At 43.1% G+C, this 18,280-nt stretch overlaps 1 protein-coding gene across 1 annotated transcript in view; it reads left to right on the top strand.

Annotated features, from left to right (window-relative positions):
- The window catches only part of GLIS1 (GLIS family zinc finger 1), a 1,425,682-nt gene that overhangs the window by 1,306,648 nt on the left and 100,754 nt on the right, over positions 1-18,280 (top strand). The window lies entirely within an intron of this gene.

Below are 18,280 nucleotides of genomic sequence, written 5' to 3' on the forward strand. Positions count from 1 at the left end.
ATAATTTTTTTTTAATATTTTTTTTTTTTATCTTTTCGTTTTTTACTACTGTGATAAGCCATGCACAATTGGTGACCTTCGGACACCAATTGCACACGGGGTGGGGTTAGTGTGGATATTTTATTTTTTTTTATATTTTTTTACGCGTACGGTAAGCGTAATCGGCGAAATTAGCGAAAAAATAAAAATTCCGTTTTTGGCCTTGGGGGATCTTTGGGGACTCCCTGTACATGGCTATGTGTGTGGGAGCTGTCAAAACAGCCCCTTTAAATGTTTTTGTGCTTTGTTTGTTAATCATCTCTCTCAGTGCGAGAGAGAAAATGTCGGCCGCCGCTTCCTGGTTTCGGCCGATTCGAATGTTTACTAAGATCTAAGAGCCAATCATAATCGCGCTCGCGCACGCCACCGTACGCGTACGGTAAGCGTACCGTAAGCGCACCGTAAGCTGGCTCAGATATATATATTGATTTAAAGGCTATTTTCTCAGAATCTACTGAACAGATTTACACCAAACCTACAAAAGGCACTTCCTTGACCTGAGGACTACCTCTCTGCCAAATTTCTAGTAATTCTGTTCAGCCGTTCGGGCTGTAGCCCTGTCTAAAGGTCCTATGGAAAAATGCATGGGAAAAATGCGTTTTGGGACCCCCCTTTTATCTCAGCCCCCGCTTGACGAATCCCCCCGAGACTTTCAGGGTAGGAGCGGAGCGTAGCGCCCCACCTATTTTGAAAAATTCGCGAGGATTCGTCGACCGGCGCCAAAGTTATTCAAAATAGAATGTTGCGGATTTCCTATGGAAACGTGGTCCTAACTATAACTACCTACTGGCGACCGCCAGTAGGTAATATATATATATATATATATATATATATATATATATATATATATATATATATATATATATATATATATATATATATATATATATAAATATATATATATATATATATATTTGAAACAAAGAGTGCCCAAAGCAACAAGAGCGCACTCACTGCAGAGGTAACCAAAGGATTATTTTAAAGTGAAAAACGAGCGTCAGCATTCAAAGAAATTGTCCTCATTCCCAACGCGTTTCAAGGCTTTTCCTGCCTCTTAATCATGGGTGATTAGGCATACACACAGCAGATGACTCCAAACATTTTCCGTTGCAGCATGTGAATTTAAATACCCCCAGTGGGCTTTGCGCAGTGCGTCAGTATGTTGATTTCATGCTGGGACTTGTAGTCCGAAAACAGAGTCACTCACAGTTTAAACCCTCCGGTGGGCTCCGCTGTGCACATGGTTATTAAGTCCATTGTTACCCTCAGTGGGTCATGAAGCTGACGCTGGTTGCATTTATTCTCCTCTGAAGTGCTGAAAAGAGTTCGGCAAAGTTCCAACTCCAGCCTCCCAGTAATCGAGGGACGGTGCATCTCTTCACGGCAGGGCTGCCGTGTAATTATTTGAAACAAAGAGTGCCCAAAGCAACAAGAGCGCACTCACTGCAGAGGTAACCAAAGGATTATTTTAAAGTGAAAAACGAGCGTCAGCATTCAAAGAAATTGTCCTCATTCCCAACGCGTTTCAAGGCTTTTCCTGCCTCTTAATCATGGGTGATTAGGCATACACACAGCAGATGACTCCAAACATTTTCCGTTGCAGCATGTGAATTTAAATACCCCCAGTGGGCTTTGCGCAGTGCGTCAGTATGTTGATTTCATGCTGGGACTTGTAGTCCGAAAACAGAGTCACTCACAGTTTAAACCCTCCGGTGGGCTCCGCTGTGCACATGGTTATTAAGTCCATTGTTACCCTCAGTGGGTCATGAAGCTGACGCTGGTTGCATTTATTCTCCTCTGAAGTGCTGAAAAGAGTTCGGCAAAGTTCCAACTCCAGCCTCCCAGTAATCGAGGGACGGTGCATCTCTTCACGGCAGGGCTGCCGTGTAATTATTTGAAACAAAGAGTGCCCAAAGCAACAAGAGCGCACTCACTGCAGAGGTAACCAAAGGATTATTTTAAAGTGAAAAACGAGCGTCAGCATTCAAAGAAATTGTCCTCATTCCCAACGCGTTTCAAGGCTTTTCCTGCCTCTTAATCATGGGTGATTAGGCATACACACAGCAGATGACTCCAAACATTTTCCGTTGCAGCATGTGAATTTAAATACCCCCAGTGGGCTTTGCGCAGTGCGTCAGTATGTTGATTTCATGCTGGGACTTGTAGTCCGAAAACAGAGTCACTCACAGTTTAAACCCTCCGGTGGGCTCCGCTGTGCACATGGTTATTAAGTCCATTGTTACCCTCAGTGGGTCATGAAGCTGACGCTGGTTGCATTTATTCTCCTCTGAAGTGCTGAAAAGAGTTCGGCAAAGTTCCAACTCCAGCCTCCCAGTAATCGAGGGACGGTGCATCTCTTCACGGCAGGGCTGCCGTGTAATTATTTGAAACAAAGAGTGCCCAAAGCAACAAGAGCGCACTCACTGCAGAGGTAACCAAAGGATTATTTTAAAGTGAAAAACGAGCGTCAGCATTCAAAGAAATTGTCCTCATTCCCAACGCGTTTCAAGGCTTTTCCTGCCTCTTAATCATGGGTGATTAGGCATACACACAGCAGATGACTCCAAACATTTTCCGTTGCAGCATGTGAATTTAAATACCCCCAGTGGGCTTTGCGCAGTGCGTCAGTATGTTGATTTCATGCTGGGACTTGTAGTCCGAAAACAGAGTCACTCACAGTTTAAACCCTCCGGTGGGCTCCGCTGTGCACATGGTTATTAAGTCCATTGTTACCCTCAGTGGGTCATGAAGCTGACGCTGGTTGCATTTATTCTCCTCTGAAGTGCTGAAAAGAGTTCGGCAAAGTTCCAACTCCAGCCTCCCAGTAATCGAGGGACGGTGCATCTCTTCACGGCAGGGCTGCCGTGTAATTATTTGAAACAAAGAGTGCCCAAAGCAACAAGAGCGCACTCACTGCAGAGGTAACCAAAGGATTATTTTAAAGTGAAAAACGAGCGTCAGCATTCAAAGAAATTGTCCTCATTCCCAACGCGTTTCAAGGCTTTTCCTGCCTCTTAATCATGGGTGATTAGGCATACACACAGCAGATGACTCCAAACATTTTCCGTTGCAGCATGTGAATTTAAATACCCCCAGTGGGCTTTGCGCAGTGCGTCAGTATGTTGATTTCATGCTGGGACTTGTAGTCCGAAAACAGAGTCACTCACAGTTTAAACCCTCCGGTGGGCTCCGCTGTGCACATGGTTATTAAGCCTTGAAACGCGTTGGGAATGAGGACAATTTCTTTGAATGCTGACGCTCGTTTTTCACTTTAAAATAATCCTTTGGTTACCTCTGCAGTGAGTGCGCTCTTGTTGCTTTGGGCACTCTTTGTTTCAAATAATTACACGGCAGCCCTGCCGTGAAGAGATGCACCGTCCCTCGATTACTGGGAGGCTGGAGTTGGAACTTTGCCGAACTCTTTTCAGCACTTCAGAGGAGAATAAATGCAACCAGCGTCAGCTTCATGACCCACTGAGGGTAACAATGGACTTAATAACCATGTGCACAGCGGAGCCCACCGGAGGGTTTAAACTGTGAGTGACTCTGTTTTCGGACTACAAGTCCCAGCATGAAATCAACATACTGACGCACTGCGCAAAGCCCACTGGGGGTATTTAAATTCACATGCTGCAACGGAAAATGTTTGGAGTCATCTGCTGTGTGTATGCCTAATCACCCATGATTAAGAGGCAGGAAAAGCCTTGAAACGCGTTGGGAATGAGGACAATTTCTTTGAATGCTGACGCTCGTTTTTCACTTTAAAATAATCCTTTGGTTACCTCTGCAGTGAGTGCGCTCTTGTTGCTTTGGGCACTCTTTGTTTCAAATAATTACACGGCAGCCCTGCCGTGAAGAGATGCACCGTCCCTCGATTACTGGGAGGCTGGAGTTGGAACTTTGCCGAACTCTTTTCAGCACTTCAGAGGAGAATAAATGCAACCAGCGTCAGCTTCATGACCCACTGAGGGTAACAATGGACTTAATAACCATGTGCACAGCGGAGCCCACCGGAGGGTTTAAACTGTGAGTGACTCTGTTTTCGGACTACAAGTCCCAGCATGAAATCAACATACTGACGCACTGCGCAAAGCCCACTGGGGGTATTTAAATTCACATGCTGCAACGGAAAATGTTTGGAGTCATCTGCTGTGTGTATGCCTAATCACCCATGATTAAGAGGCAGGAAAAGCCTTGAAACGCGTTGGGAATGAGGACAATTTCTTTGAATGCTGACGCTCGTTTTTCACTTTAAAATAATCCTTTGGTTACCTCTGCAGTGAGTGCGCTCTTGTTGCTTTGGGCACTCTTTGTTTCAAATAATTACACGGCAGCCCTGCCGTGAAGAGATGCACCGTCCCTCGATTACTGGGAGGCTGGAGTTGGAACTTTGCCGAACTCTTTTCAGCACTTCAGAGGAGAATAAATGCAACCAGCGTCAGCTTCATGACCCACTGAGGGTAACAATGGACTTAATAACCATGTGCACAGCGGAGCCCACCGGAGGGTTTAAACTGTGAGTGACTCTGTTTTCGGACTACAAGTCCCAGCATGAAATCAACATACTGACGCACTGCGCAAAGCCCACTGGGGGTATTTAAATTCACATGCTGCAACGGAAAATGTTTGGAGTCATCTGCTGTGTGTATGCCTAATCACCCATGATTAAGAGGCAGGAAAAGCCTTGAAACGCGTTGGGAATGAGGACAATTTCTTTGAATGCTGACGCTCGTTTTTCACTTTAAAATAATCCTTTGGTTACCTCTGCAGTGAGTGCGCTCTTGTTGCTTTGGGCACTCTTTGTTTCAAATATATATATATATATATATAAAATAAAATAAAAAAACAGGTGAATGAGTCTCCAGAAACACCTGATGGCATCTGAGGAAGGCCGTTTTCTGGCCGAAATGCATTATACCCTTTCATCAAATAAAGAGCTTCCACCAATTTCCCCGCTGTGGCCTCTGCTTCTTCGCTTGTTGGTGGAGTTGCAGAGATATTTTGCGCGGTATCCAGAAACGCGCTATAGAGACCCCGTTCTTCAAAGTTGCCCGGGTTCATCTGGTCTCTGCTTCGGCAGTTTTTCTTCATGTCCAAGGTATTGGAACAGCCTGGTGCCCGCCTCTCATCACCATGGAATGCAGGGCAGCTGCAACGCGGTCCGTGACTTCACGGAGGATCGAATTGCATTGTGTTCTCGACCCCCGCCTGGCTGACATTGGTTTCTGGGGGCTGGAACGTCTGGGGGCTGGAGGAAGCACTTAGTGATTTTATCTACTGGATATTGACTTTCTTTTACTCCGTTATTCTCCCCCACACATCGCTAATCCACATGGACACACCCCGTGCAGCACTTACCTGGGCAATGGACTCTGGGGCTTGTAGTTCCCATGAACAGCAAGCAGTGAGTAGGTGTGGCGATCTCCATCCAATGGGACAGTGGCAGGGTGATTAAAAAACGGGTGAATGAGTCTCCAGAAACACCTGATGGCATCTGAGGAAGGCCGTTTTCCGGCCGAAATGCATTATGCCCTTTCATCAAATAAAGAGCTTCCACCAATTTCCCCCCTGTAGCCTCTGCTTCTTCGCTTGTTGGAGGAGTTGCAGTGATATATTTATATATATATTATTCAAATCCCTCTTGCCTAGGAAAGGATTGAGTCGCACTCCTTGAGGTGAACACTTTTATTAAATTAAAAAGTGCTGGCAGTTCCTAATGCATTTCGGTAGGGGTGGGCGGAATTTGCGAAGTTGCCTTTCACAAAATTTTGCGAAACGGCAAAAAATCTCAGCGAACACGTGAAATTTCGCGTGCTCACAGAGATTTTGGGCTGATTAATGCGTTACTAAATTTGAGCTTCAACTCGGGCACCTGCTTTATTTATATCTGTAAGTGCTTCCTGTTGAGGTTTAATTTTTGTGACAGGAGCATCGTGCCAGAATGAATCCTGCTCTTTATATTTACCCAAGAAGATGCCACCGTTTTGTGCAATACCTCTACTCAACTGGAGTACTCTCTACTGGCTAAACAGTAAGTACTACCTCGTTGGGTAAATGTATAGTGCTTTTCCTACACTACAGCTGCGTAAAGGGCCAGAAGAGTTGTCTACAGCGACCATGTGTGTCTGTAACGTTGCCAACGGGCGCCGGGGTCCCTCGAGTGAGCTGTCCATCATAGTGAAGGAAAGGGCGGGAAGACGTTGCACACTGCTGGTGTGTGGGCCGGGGCCATACGGGCGGGGCTTCCATGCAGTTCACATGCCTCTTGTTTATAAAGGGCCAGAGACCGATCAGAGCAGCAGATGAGGAGACAGAACATCCTGGTGTCAGGAACTACAAGGGAATTGCGCTCGAGAAACTCATGGGTGCACAGAGCTCCATCAAGAATTACAGCAAATTGTTGACGGAAGATATGAGTGGAAAGCACACCTGCCTAGCCTCGACCGTGCTCACGAATGTTTTGTGCTGATTAATGCGTTACTGAATTTGAGCTTCAACTCAGGCACCTGCTTTATTTATATCTGTAAGTGCTTCCTGTTGAGGTTTAATTTTTGTGACAGGAACATCGTGCCAGAATGAATCCTGCCCTGCATATTTCCGTTCCATCGCGGATCGCGTAAGTTTCAACATTTTCGCGTTCCGCGTGGAACACGAAAATGCCGAAATTTCGCATGTTCCGCGAGCGAAACGGAATTTGTCGCCCACCCTTACATTTCGGTCAGACACTGACCTTCTTCAGAGGATAGCCACAGCATCAGCAGACTTACAAAGCATCAACAAACAATTGCTTTTATTTCTCCGGTGTTTTCCCCCTGGTGGGCACCTTGATAGGCTCACATTAAAGCATGCTGGTAGTTGTGGTGCAATGCCGGTCCGTAATTATTACCCTCCGGTGGGTGATGCCAAAAATGTTTACGCTGATTTTTACTTTGTCACCTCGCTCCCTCGCACACCAGTTTCACGTATATATATATATACAAACACACACCTACTGCCGGTCATCAGTGGGTAGTTCTAGTTAGGACCTAGTTTCCATAGGAATAGTGTTCTTTAACACCGTTTGATGAATCTTCACGAAAGATTCCGAAAGAAGTACCCTCCTGATTCTAGTTGTGCATTGAAAGTTTCAAGGGGGATCCATCAAGTGGGGCTCAAGAAAAAGGAGTGGGTCAAAAAAATGTGCATTTCCCATGTTAATTCCCTTGGAGGTTTTAGACACGACTACAGCCTGAACCACTAAACGGAATTACACCAAATTTGGCAGAAAGCTAGCTCTTGGCCCAGAAAGAGCCCTTTTTGTTATTTTGGTCAAAATCTGTTCAGGAGTTTTGGAGATGGTAAAGGAAAAACAAATTAGTATATCGAGAAGTACGAACCCTCTGCGAATCTTACCGATCTCGTGTAGAGATCTGATTGTCTGCCAACACGTTAACCAGGAAGTGTTGGCAGTGATCTTGGGACTCAGGCTCAGCAGAGTCCCAAACAAAAATGTAAAAAAAGGGAAGGGGGCAGGGTACCTCCTAGGACTGGTGCTGGGGTCCCCCAGGGACTTCGCCTGGCCCAAAAGGCATTTTTTTAAACAAATTCACAGCAAAACTCACAACGGATTAATGAATTCACACAAAATGTTTTTTTTAAAAAAGGATCCTGTGCGTGTTTGTAATTCAGCCCCCTATTGGGCCAGGTCCCAGGAGCGTATTATAATATATATTTAAGGGAGGGTCCCGCCTCCCCATGGCCGATATTGGCCCCGGCCAGGCCCATATAGTAAAATGGAGGAGGGGGGCCATGCAGGCTCCCTCCTCAGGCCATTTACGCCCCCAGAGACAGCCACTTGCACAGGGCATGGAGTTCCCCGGAGCATGTTCCTAAACATGTAAATGATCAGAGGGGATGCATGGACCACCACCTACCCAGGGCCAGCCCGATTTTACAAAAAAGGGGAGGCGGCTCGCTTCCAAGGCTATTGCTAGCCCTGTGGACCACCATCCCCCAGGAAAGTACCTGTAATAATAAAGAAGGGGGGGCCGCGTGGCCCAACTTCCTGGAGCCATTAATGGCCCTGGGCCATCACCCCCCAGGGCCGGCTCTTTATGTCTCAGGGTGCTCACCCCGGTACACAGATGTTTGCTCTCGCTTGGCTTGAGCTTTGACAGCTCCTATCAAGCGAGAGCAAACACTAAGGGCCCAATTCCGATCTCGCTAGGAAAGCCCTCCATACAATTTGGATCCAGAGGGTTTTCCGAGCGAAACGGGTTCTGAGAGTTCTGAGAGTCCAAACGAGCAAGTATGATGCAGCCGTATGCTTATGGACTCGGTTCGCTAGAACTCCCATTGAACTCTATGGGAGCCTGTGTACAGACGCGTACACAGGCTCCCAAAGCATAAAGGGGTGGGTGGGGAAAAGCATACACCCTGCCCGCCACACTGTGCATGCCTGGATCGGGGGCCCCAATGGGCACACCCCCGTGATAGATTCGGAGGGCCCCGGGTGAAGGGGGGCCTGCTACGGCCCCCCGAATTATTTGCTAAGACCAAGGCAAAGCGGCTCTCCGAATCGTGCATCGTATTCGCTTGGTCGGCATTCGGCTCCATTCCGCGGCATGATTCGGGTATGAACGAGTTGAACGTACAGTTTCGGGTCCCGGAAATGATTCGGTCGATGCATACGCGATCTTCACATCCTACTTGGTCATTCAGACCTGTGTATGATTCGGTCGGTAACAAGGGCTGCGAATCAGATCCGGGAAAGCCAAATCCGATTCGGAGGCCTTCTGAACGACATCCGAATCGGGCCCTAAGTCCCCTCCTAGCGGGCGGGAGCAGGAAAACATCTCCCACTCGCTGGGAGCAGACTTTTCATCTGTTTTTCAGATGAAAGAATTGCTCCCACATGCAGGGAGCAGTATTCTTGGCTGTGTGTGGGAGCAAATCCGGCTCCCGCTGGAAACAAGATTCACAGGAGCACTTTTTTCGAACATTTTGTGAAGATTTGTCCACCAGATCTAGGCAAGTCAAAAAACATTTTTCATATGGAAACATGGTCGTAACTATAATTAACTACTGCCATCTGCCTGTAGGATATATATAAATATATATATATATATATATATTGCTTGAAATGGAAAACTAAAAGTGCAGGTACCCTGTACCAGAGTACCTGCCTGTTTCAGAGATCTGCTGGCACTCTACAATTAAAAGTATTACGTCTCTTTTGAGTAGTTCAGGTACTCTTCCCCTCAAAATAAAAAGTACAGGCCCATTTAAAGCACTGTGTGTTTATAGATCTATATTTATATATATATATATGTATATTGCTACATATATATATATGTGTGTGTGTATATATATATATATATATATATATATATATATATATATATATATATATATATATATATATATATATATAATAATATGAAGAAACCACAGTCCTGAAGCAAATATGTCTTGCAAAGCAGGTACAGACCACAGCGTATCATTGAATTATTCGTGCTTTATTGCAATATTCCACAGCATGACGCGTTTCGACTAGGTCACCCCAGTCTTGATCAAATATATATATGTGTGTATGTGTATATTTATATATGTGTGTATATATATACACACACACAGGGCTAAACGGGCACTGTTTTGCATTAAACAAAGGGCAAGCAAAAATGTGGAGGAGTGTTAGAAACTAAAGCAAAAAACGAGAAAACAAATCAATTCAAAAATCTTTTCAATCAAAATGCTAATGGTTTTCCTAAATTATAGTCTAGTTTATGTGGGAGGAAAGAGTTAAGCGATAAACAGATGAGGAAATCTCTGGAAAAGGTTAGTCATATGCTTTGCCTTTGGTGGAAATAGATTAATTGAGTGAGGTTATAACTGAAGACAAAGTATATAAGCACAAAAAAAGGAAACATTTTTAGTCTTGCTGGTGTTTCAGTTCAATTGTATAATGCCTGTGCCATTTATACAAGGATATATAACAGTAGCATGAATAAAACGACATTTAAAGTAGATACAAATAAATTAGTCACCAGGATAATACACAAATCTGGAAGAGGTTCTGTGAGGTGCTCAACTTATCATCCCATATCATTAATAATTGTGATTGTTAAAAACCTTGAATCAGCATGAATCTGGTTAAATAAAATGGAGGGAGATCAAAATAATGCAGGGTATTAGATAGATATATTAAAATTACCTTCAAGTTGGGAAATTATTGGAGTTCTTGTCAGTCTAAAGAGAGAGAAAAATCCATTTATAGTGTTGTATGGGACTATTTTCCATGATGTGGCAAATCAAATTGGGAGATAAGCTGATATCTAGATTAAAAGTTTACAGAAAGGGACTAAAGCACAGGTTCTTGACAAATAGAACACTGATTCGGAATTTTATGTAAAAAGGTAAAATATGAATGCCGTTTATACTTGTTACTTTTTAATAAGGCAATTGAAACATTGGCCCTGTGGAAGAGATGAGAGCTATCCTGGGTTTTCACTTTTTGTGGTGACTATAAAGTGATCTTGTATGCTCAGGCACTCTTTATTAACTAACCATGACATCCCTGTCCGACAATTTTAAACGTGTGCAGCACATTTTGGACATTTTATTATGTTATTGCATTGATTAGAATAAATCTAATATCATTTTTCTCAGTGACAAAGGTATTGAGCGAGACAGTAATGGCTAGATGATTTAAGGGATGGAAAATTCAGAATGTTAACTAATTATTAATTAATGTTCTAAAACTGAGCATATTTCCAGGATTTCAGTCTGTGTTGGGTAGTTTAAAGAAATTGGGAACTGGCTTACAGGGGAGAACCCCTACTCAAGCAGGAACCACAATCCTTGTCAGGTTAAAGTTACAAGCAAACCGTAAATTAACCTGTGCACAACCCTCAAGTAGCTTGGCACAGAGCAGTCAGGCTTAACTCATAGACAATGTGTAAAGTATTTGTGCAACACTTCAAACAGTAACACAGTGAAAAACACACCAGAAAAGGATCTCACACCAGTTTATAAACATAGAGTATTTTTTAATAAATAAAACAATACCAAAACAACAGCACTGCAAGCAGTAGAACCAGAGATATGCAGGTCGAAAAGTTCCAGCAAAAATAGTGCCAAAAAGCACAAAGCACCAACTGTGGATATTTGGTTGTGCCAGGCAGGGCCGGGACAAAGTCACAAATTCAGTCCGACAGCAATGGAGCTTGGGCTGGCTACAAGGACCCAGTTCGTCCCACTGAACAAAAGTGCCTTAAATCCTGGTTGCTGAGCTTTGCAAGGTCCTACACCAAGGATGCGTTGCGCAGCGTAGGTGGTGCATTGGTTCTGAGGAGCTGTGATGTGAGGTCCTGCATCATCACCGAGGATACAATCAGTGAGGGCTTACGATGCGTAGTCTGGCATCAAGGATGCATCGGGCAGTCAAAGCAATGTGTCAGTTCAAAAGAGCTGTGAGGCTACGATGCGAGAACTTGAGTCATCATTGAAACTGTTGTCGCAGAGATGCAAGGGCCTGCATTGGAAATGCTTCACACAGGTGGTGGTTCCGATGTGGGCTACGAGGTCGATGCAGGGTCCTTGCACTGAAAGAACCCTCGCAGTAGCGGCAATGTGATGGTTCTACTTGGGATTGCACCGTGCAGCAGAAGAGATGCATCAATTTTGCTGAGTGTGTCATTCTCATTAGAATCACTGAAACATCTTTCTTTTTCAATCTACAGTTACCCCTGATAAAGGGTGCTTTCGCCCAAAATGCATTAGGTCATGTTGTTTACTATGAATATCCTATCCAGTTGAGAATGGCATTGTTCCACTGCATACAAGTGTGATGTAACATTTGTAACAACACTACAAGCCTGCAAGCAACTGTTTCAATCATCTTTGTTTAACTGTATTTTTTTCTGAATACTCATTGTTTGGTATCATGATTTTATTCATGGCATATTGTGATGAATTACGTTCACTATAAAGCCCTAGGGCATGAGCTGTGCGTGCTATGTCTAGTAACCCTTGGTGATCTAGCTTCTTTGAAAAAATGTATTTTGCAGGTCGAAATGGCAGTTTAAAACTGTACACGCAGACTGCAATGGCAGGACTGAGAGAGGTGTAAAGGGCTACTTAAGTGGGTGGTACAATAAATGCTGCAGGATCGCTTGTACCATTTAATTTACAGGGCCATGGGTACATGTAGCACCATATTACTATATGCCAATTGGGTATACGCCAATTATACCTTGTTAGGAGGAGGGAGCACAGGCACTTCGGCATTGGTTGGCAGTAGTAACGTGCACAGAGTCCCAATGCCAACAATAAAGAATTCAGCAAAAAAATGGAGGAGGAGGGCAAAACGGCTGAGGATGACCCTGTAGAATGTGCCAGTACCAACAGTAGGATGCACCATAATAACCCTAAGAAGACTGTCATTACTATTGACAACCTGTTTATTTAATTTATGCAGAAAGAGAAAAAAACAATATATTCTACGTGAAGACTATAAATCTCAGTTATGATAGAGTTTTTGGTTTGCCAGCAAACATGGGCAGCATACACTGTTGCCTATGGAAGTTGCTGGAAAAGTTAGGTTTTGTCAAAACTGGTATTTTACTAATCAGAACAAATGAATAAATACTTTATCATTAAGAAATGCAAGTGTGGGGATGTTATTAAAGGAAAATGTATTAGACAACACAATGGGTTAATATAAAAGTCTGCTTTCAGCCCATGGATTGTATCAGGGGGTAAACAGGGCCACAAGCTTTGATAATCATAACTCAGAACATTCATGCATTTGAAGCAATAAGCATATTATTCTTTCAGCTAATGAAGGAATGTGGAGAGCATAGACATTGAGAGACACATTGAGACAAGACCATGTTATTCATTCTGGAGAAGTGATGTGTAGAAGTAAACACAAAGTTTACGCTCTGGATCAAACAGGAGCTATGCAGTCCTCTGCCGCTCAAAGCATCCACCATCAACCATACAAAATAAGAGTATGTTACCCAATTGTAGAAATAGGGAAAGGGAAATCTAAGAGAGAAAACAGAGACACGAGATATCACCATTCTGAGTTGTCTCTCTGCTTGGCTCTGAGTTATGCTGGTCATAGTGGATACTGACAAGACAACATAAGATATCTTAATATTTTATCATTAAGGTAATGCATCAAACCCTAACAGTAGAAAGTGTATACCTTAGAATTTGTCTATGTAACAAAATATCTGTGCTTTTTAGTGATGCTGGTGTTCCTGAAAACCAGCTCCACACCAGAACCGTTCATGAAATTGAAATATGACTCATATTCCTGTAACTAAAGCATGACAATATTTAATTAACTATATAGACTTAAGAAGAGCTTTTTGCTCATTCAACAAAGGTCCAAAGCTATTTCACGTATGCACTTTAGAACTGTCACCAGCTCAATATCCCCTGCTTTAGAAGTCTACAGAGCCAAGGTTTAGAATGCTGCCCTTCATGAGGCCAAATTGTGGGGCTACAATGAATTGCAGAAACTAATTATTGCTGAGAACATTTTTATAAGATGCTTTATTTCAGTCCCTCCAAGTAATCCTCTTGTGCCTTTAGTTTTTGATAATGGGCTCATAAGAATTTCAGGTGTGGCAAAATTGAAGTTGGTTTACTGGTTGAAACTATAGATCACTCCAAAGCTAACTGATTACAGGGATTCTGTAAAGGAATTAATGAGTCTGACGAATTTATAGAAAGTTCACTGGTTTAAGTAATTATCTAGTTGGCTTGAAAAATTGGTTCTAATAAGACTGTGGGAATAAAATGAAATTACCTGCAAGGCCGATGTTGTAGCTCTAAATTCTTATTTACTGGCCACCATTTGTTTCTATCACTAAGTTTTTGTGAACTTGAGTAATGGGAGTCTAACCAATCAATACCTTGATTTTTAGTCTACACCAAATGAAATTGTTTTTAGATAATATCACACACCCCCTTGGTAAAAGCTTGTATGTTAGATTATTTTTAGATACGGAGGGTATGCAGGAACGATGCATTCCCATTCTAATAAATATTTCCCGTTGTCACATTTCCCTACTCTAGTTGCTCGCCGAATCCTGTTTTTGCCTTTCCCTTTAAAATGTGTAGGCCTCCACTTACACGGTAAAAGAACAAGCCGGGCCCCTGGCTAGACTCTTCCTTTGAGTTCGACCACCTCTAATTAAAATGACTATCTGCAGACAGGAATATACTATTTGGCGGCCAAATCCGTTCGTCCAGAATGTGGCCCGTGTCAAAGGTGAAAGCAAGGGAGAAGAGAGCAGGATTAGCAAAGCCCAGCTGTGGGTTACTTTCTTACACCTTATCGATATTATCGATGTTTTATGAGTGGCCAACACGGCCTCCAAAACAACAAGCACGGAATCGAAACCAGTGGTTCGCGTGCACCACAGAGGAGCAGGGGCGAGGGAGCGCGTCAGCAAAGCGAATGCGCGCTAATTATAAACACATGTTTATAATTAAAACCAGATGCCGCTGCTGCGCGTAACAGACACCAATAGGGCATGGGCGGTTACATTTCTAAAGGAAGCTGGAACATGCACCCGCCTTTCACCAATTGTGTGCTGTCTTTTTTTAAAAGATGCACGCAAAAGCCAATTGCAGCCGACGAAAACAAAAGCACGCGCACAAGCGTGTGGTCAGCTTTCAGAAGCCCCTACATGAAGTCTTCGCCTGAACAGCGCATGCGCGCTGTTACAGGCTCGACCTAAAAAGAGTACTAGTGACTCCTGTTATTTACAGTGCTTAAAAACAGCAGAGGTAAGATATGAGGCACTATGCACATAACACATTATTGATCAACTATACTAGGTCGCTGTCAGTCAAAAGGCCATTCCAATGAAATGTAGAGCCAATCGGCATTAAAGAGTTAATATTTTGTACAAGACATCCTTCACAGCTTCACTGAGAACAGATCGCAAAACACTAAACATGATTTCTGTGGCTCACATAGCATGGTTACGGTGCCAGAAATAGCAGGATCACACAGTAGTACTCATTTTGTGACTGTCTTGTTTTGGAAACTGGGGGTTTAGGCCAAAAAATAGATTCTACTGTTAGCACATACACCCTAGAGACCTCTAAAATGTATGCCGAGAAGTAGACGCAACTTTCTTGAAATAGCTCACACTGCTTGTAAATATATCAGGTATTTTGCCATCCATCACTTATCTCAGCATCCAGATGCAAATGGCCGCCTTTCAAATTGAGTCTGCCCATTGGACCAAGGTGCTGATGGGGAGCGTGGCATAACATCTGTGGTATCCGCTTAATTGATAACCAACTGAACATAGCTGAAACTGTTGGAGTCATCAAAATGGAAGCCCGGCCAAGACCTACCTCAGACCGGGTACAAAAACTCCACTCACGTTTGACAGCTATTCAGAGTTTGATTTAAATGCTTTGAAAAAAAGGGCTACACCATCCTCTGCCAAAGTCAATAAGCAGCGTGGCATTCGGCTTTCCTTCATGGTTTGCTAAGGCATTTGAATATTTTGACAAAATTATCTAATTCACTTGAAAATGTTCTAACAGGATCTGACTTCATTCCCAAATGTATTTACACTGGCTGATCGGAATGGTTTTTTTTTTCATGAGAGTGAGTGTAAAGTATACAGTGAGCACGTTAGTTATTGTAAATTCTTGCAAAATTGATTTTATTATTAATTGAAGCAGAAGTGTGTGCCTTCATAAAGTATTTACCGTGCACAGATTTAGCCTGGCTAATAATTGGTGGCTTTTAAGAAGCAGTGTTTATCATCATGCGAGGCAGCTTTTATTAATAACTCTTGGCCTGATTCATTTCGTCAGCAGTTGAAATGATAAAAAGTCCCACCTACTGCACAGTAGTTGGAAAAGCAGAGAATACAAATCTCACACAGTAAGTTTGAAGAAAAAAGATCCCATACGCATATAACCCAGAGGCCACATTTTTGCAAAAATTAACTTATGTTGGTTTATTTTAATGAAACATCTGTTTTGGTTACTAAACACCAGCTTAACACAACTTGAATTTGCTTTTGCTACGAGGGTCTACTCTGAGCAAACTGGTGTTTTTGAGAAGATGCAGCATGTTGATTTGTTGTCATCACAACAGTGTATTGTGCTGACAAGTCACTAAAAAGTAAGGGCCTCATTTATGGCAATTTGGCGTAGGGCAGCACAGCAAAGCACCTTGCTACGCTGCCCTACTCTAAAGTGAGAGGGCAGGAATGCACCGTATTTAAGCAATAAAGTGCATGCCTGTCCTTTCAGCCTGCCTTGGCACCGTTTTGGCAGCCTAGCATCATCGCAGGCACCCTTGCGCTGCGTCGCCTTACTCATGGTGTATGAGAGCACTCAAAGCCATGCAGGTGGTTTTGCGTGGCTTCATAAATTCTTAAGAGAGCTCTGTGTCACGCATGTACCACTTTATGTGGTGCAAAAGTGATGCAGGGCTCTCATAAATAAGCCCTTAAGTCACAGTGCTTCATTAGATCAAAGCAGTGCCAAAAGATGCTGTTAGTCTGCCTCCTAGATATAAGGGCATTAGCCTGTATACAAGCTGGCATGACATTCAGTGGCTCCGATCACGGGAGAAAAACTGTTCAATGACGTTGGCGCTCTAAAGACATACAAGCCCCATAGAATTACAGGAGTTACTGGCAGCATATTAATAAAAAAAATCACGTTTCACCCATGGACTCTGGCTGATGAGAGAAGGCACAATCTGAGGATAAAACTCCTTTGAAAGTAATTCCGGAACTGGCACAGAAATGCTGATTGCCTCATGTTAAGTCCCAAAGCATGTAGTGTCGGAATCATTTCACTTACCCCCATCACTGGATTCTAATAATGGAGTGGTGCCAATGGTGTCTGTTTCTGTCGATGCAGTTATACATTTTAACACTGCTGATATGGTCTCCTTTGCAAATTCTGCTGCTCCTGATGTATACAACTCTGCAAATTGGGCCATCAGAAAAATTTCCTAGACTATTATAGACATTTTGACTTCACCCCTCTTGTTTTCTGAACCCTTTTTTGTTGGCTTTTAGGAATTCGTATATTTTGTCATTGCTAACCTGCAATAAAGTGCTTGTGCTCTCTCCTTCAAACATGGTAAAATTGGCTTACACTCAACTGGCACATTTAATTAACTTGTATATCCTTAGTAGAGTGGTACTACATGTACCCAGGGCCCATAAATTAAATGCTACTAGTGAGCCTGCAGCACTGATAGTGCCACCCACTTAGCTAGCCTTTTTAAACATGTCTCAGTCCTGTCATTGCAGCCGGGTTGTGCCTTTTTTAACTGCAATTTCAACCTGGCAAAATAAACCTTTTATCAGGCCTAAACCTTCCTTTTGAATGCATATAAGGCACCCCTAGGGTGGGCTCTAACTAAGCCTTTGGGGAGAGTGCATTTTATTTAAAAATTTGGACGTGTATTCTCAAATTTGTGTTTCACTACTGCAAGGCTCACCTCTCCCATAGGATAACATTAGGTTACCTAAATATATTTAATAAGTAATAACTCTTGATTGGGAGTAGGTAGGAAAGTCATGTTTAGATACTGAGAATTTGTAATTTAAAACCCTCTTTAATGGTAATGTTGAATTTTAAGTCACAATTCTGGAAATGCCACTTTTAGAAAGTTGGGATTTTCTTGTCCTACAATTTGGTGCCTGCAGCCTGTTTCTGGACCACATGATTAGATGTAGTCAGCGGTTGGCCTTTGTTTATGTTTCCAGACAGTATCACAATAGAGGGACTGGGTGTAGGCAGATTGAGCCATTCTGGCTTAATGAGGGGGCAGAGCATAGTGTGCCCCCAGACAGATTTTTACATTTTCAGGGAAGGAGTAAATACCAGACACCTCTGTAGGGGGAAATCTCTAGAAGCTTCTCTCAATTTAAAGGAGGAACAGGGTCTAAAAATGAGACCCTCAGACTCAACTCTTCAGGATTACTTCTGGAACTGTGGAAGACGCAGAAGAAAGATTGCACTGCTGCCAAGGATGCCAGGTCTAACAATGTTCCTCTTTAGTAAGAGTTGCAAATGGTTCAATCATTCTTGCTGTCTGGCAAATAGTAACTTCCATCATGCCTTGAAGCACTTACCTCCTAACAAAGAGCAAGGCTTAACTTGGAGGCAATTTATAAAGTATTTTTGCACTACACAAATAGTAATAAAACGAAAACACAACACAAAACAAATTCCACACTAATTTAGAAAA

The sequence above is a fragment of the Triturus cristatus genome, chromosome 4_2 (assembly GCF_964204655.1).
Source record: "Triturus cristatus chromosome 4_2, aTriCri1.1, whole genome shotgun sequence".
NCBI classification, from domain to species: Eukaryota; Metazoa; Chordata; class Amphibia; order Caudata; family Salamandridae; genus Triturus; species Triturus cristatus.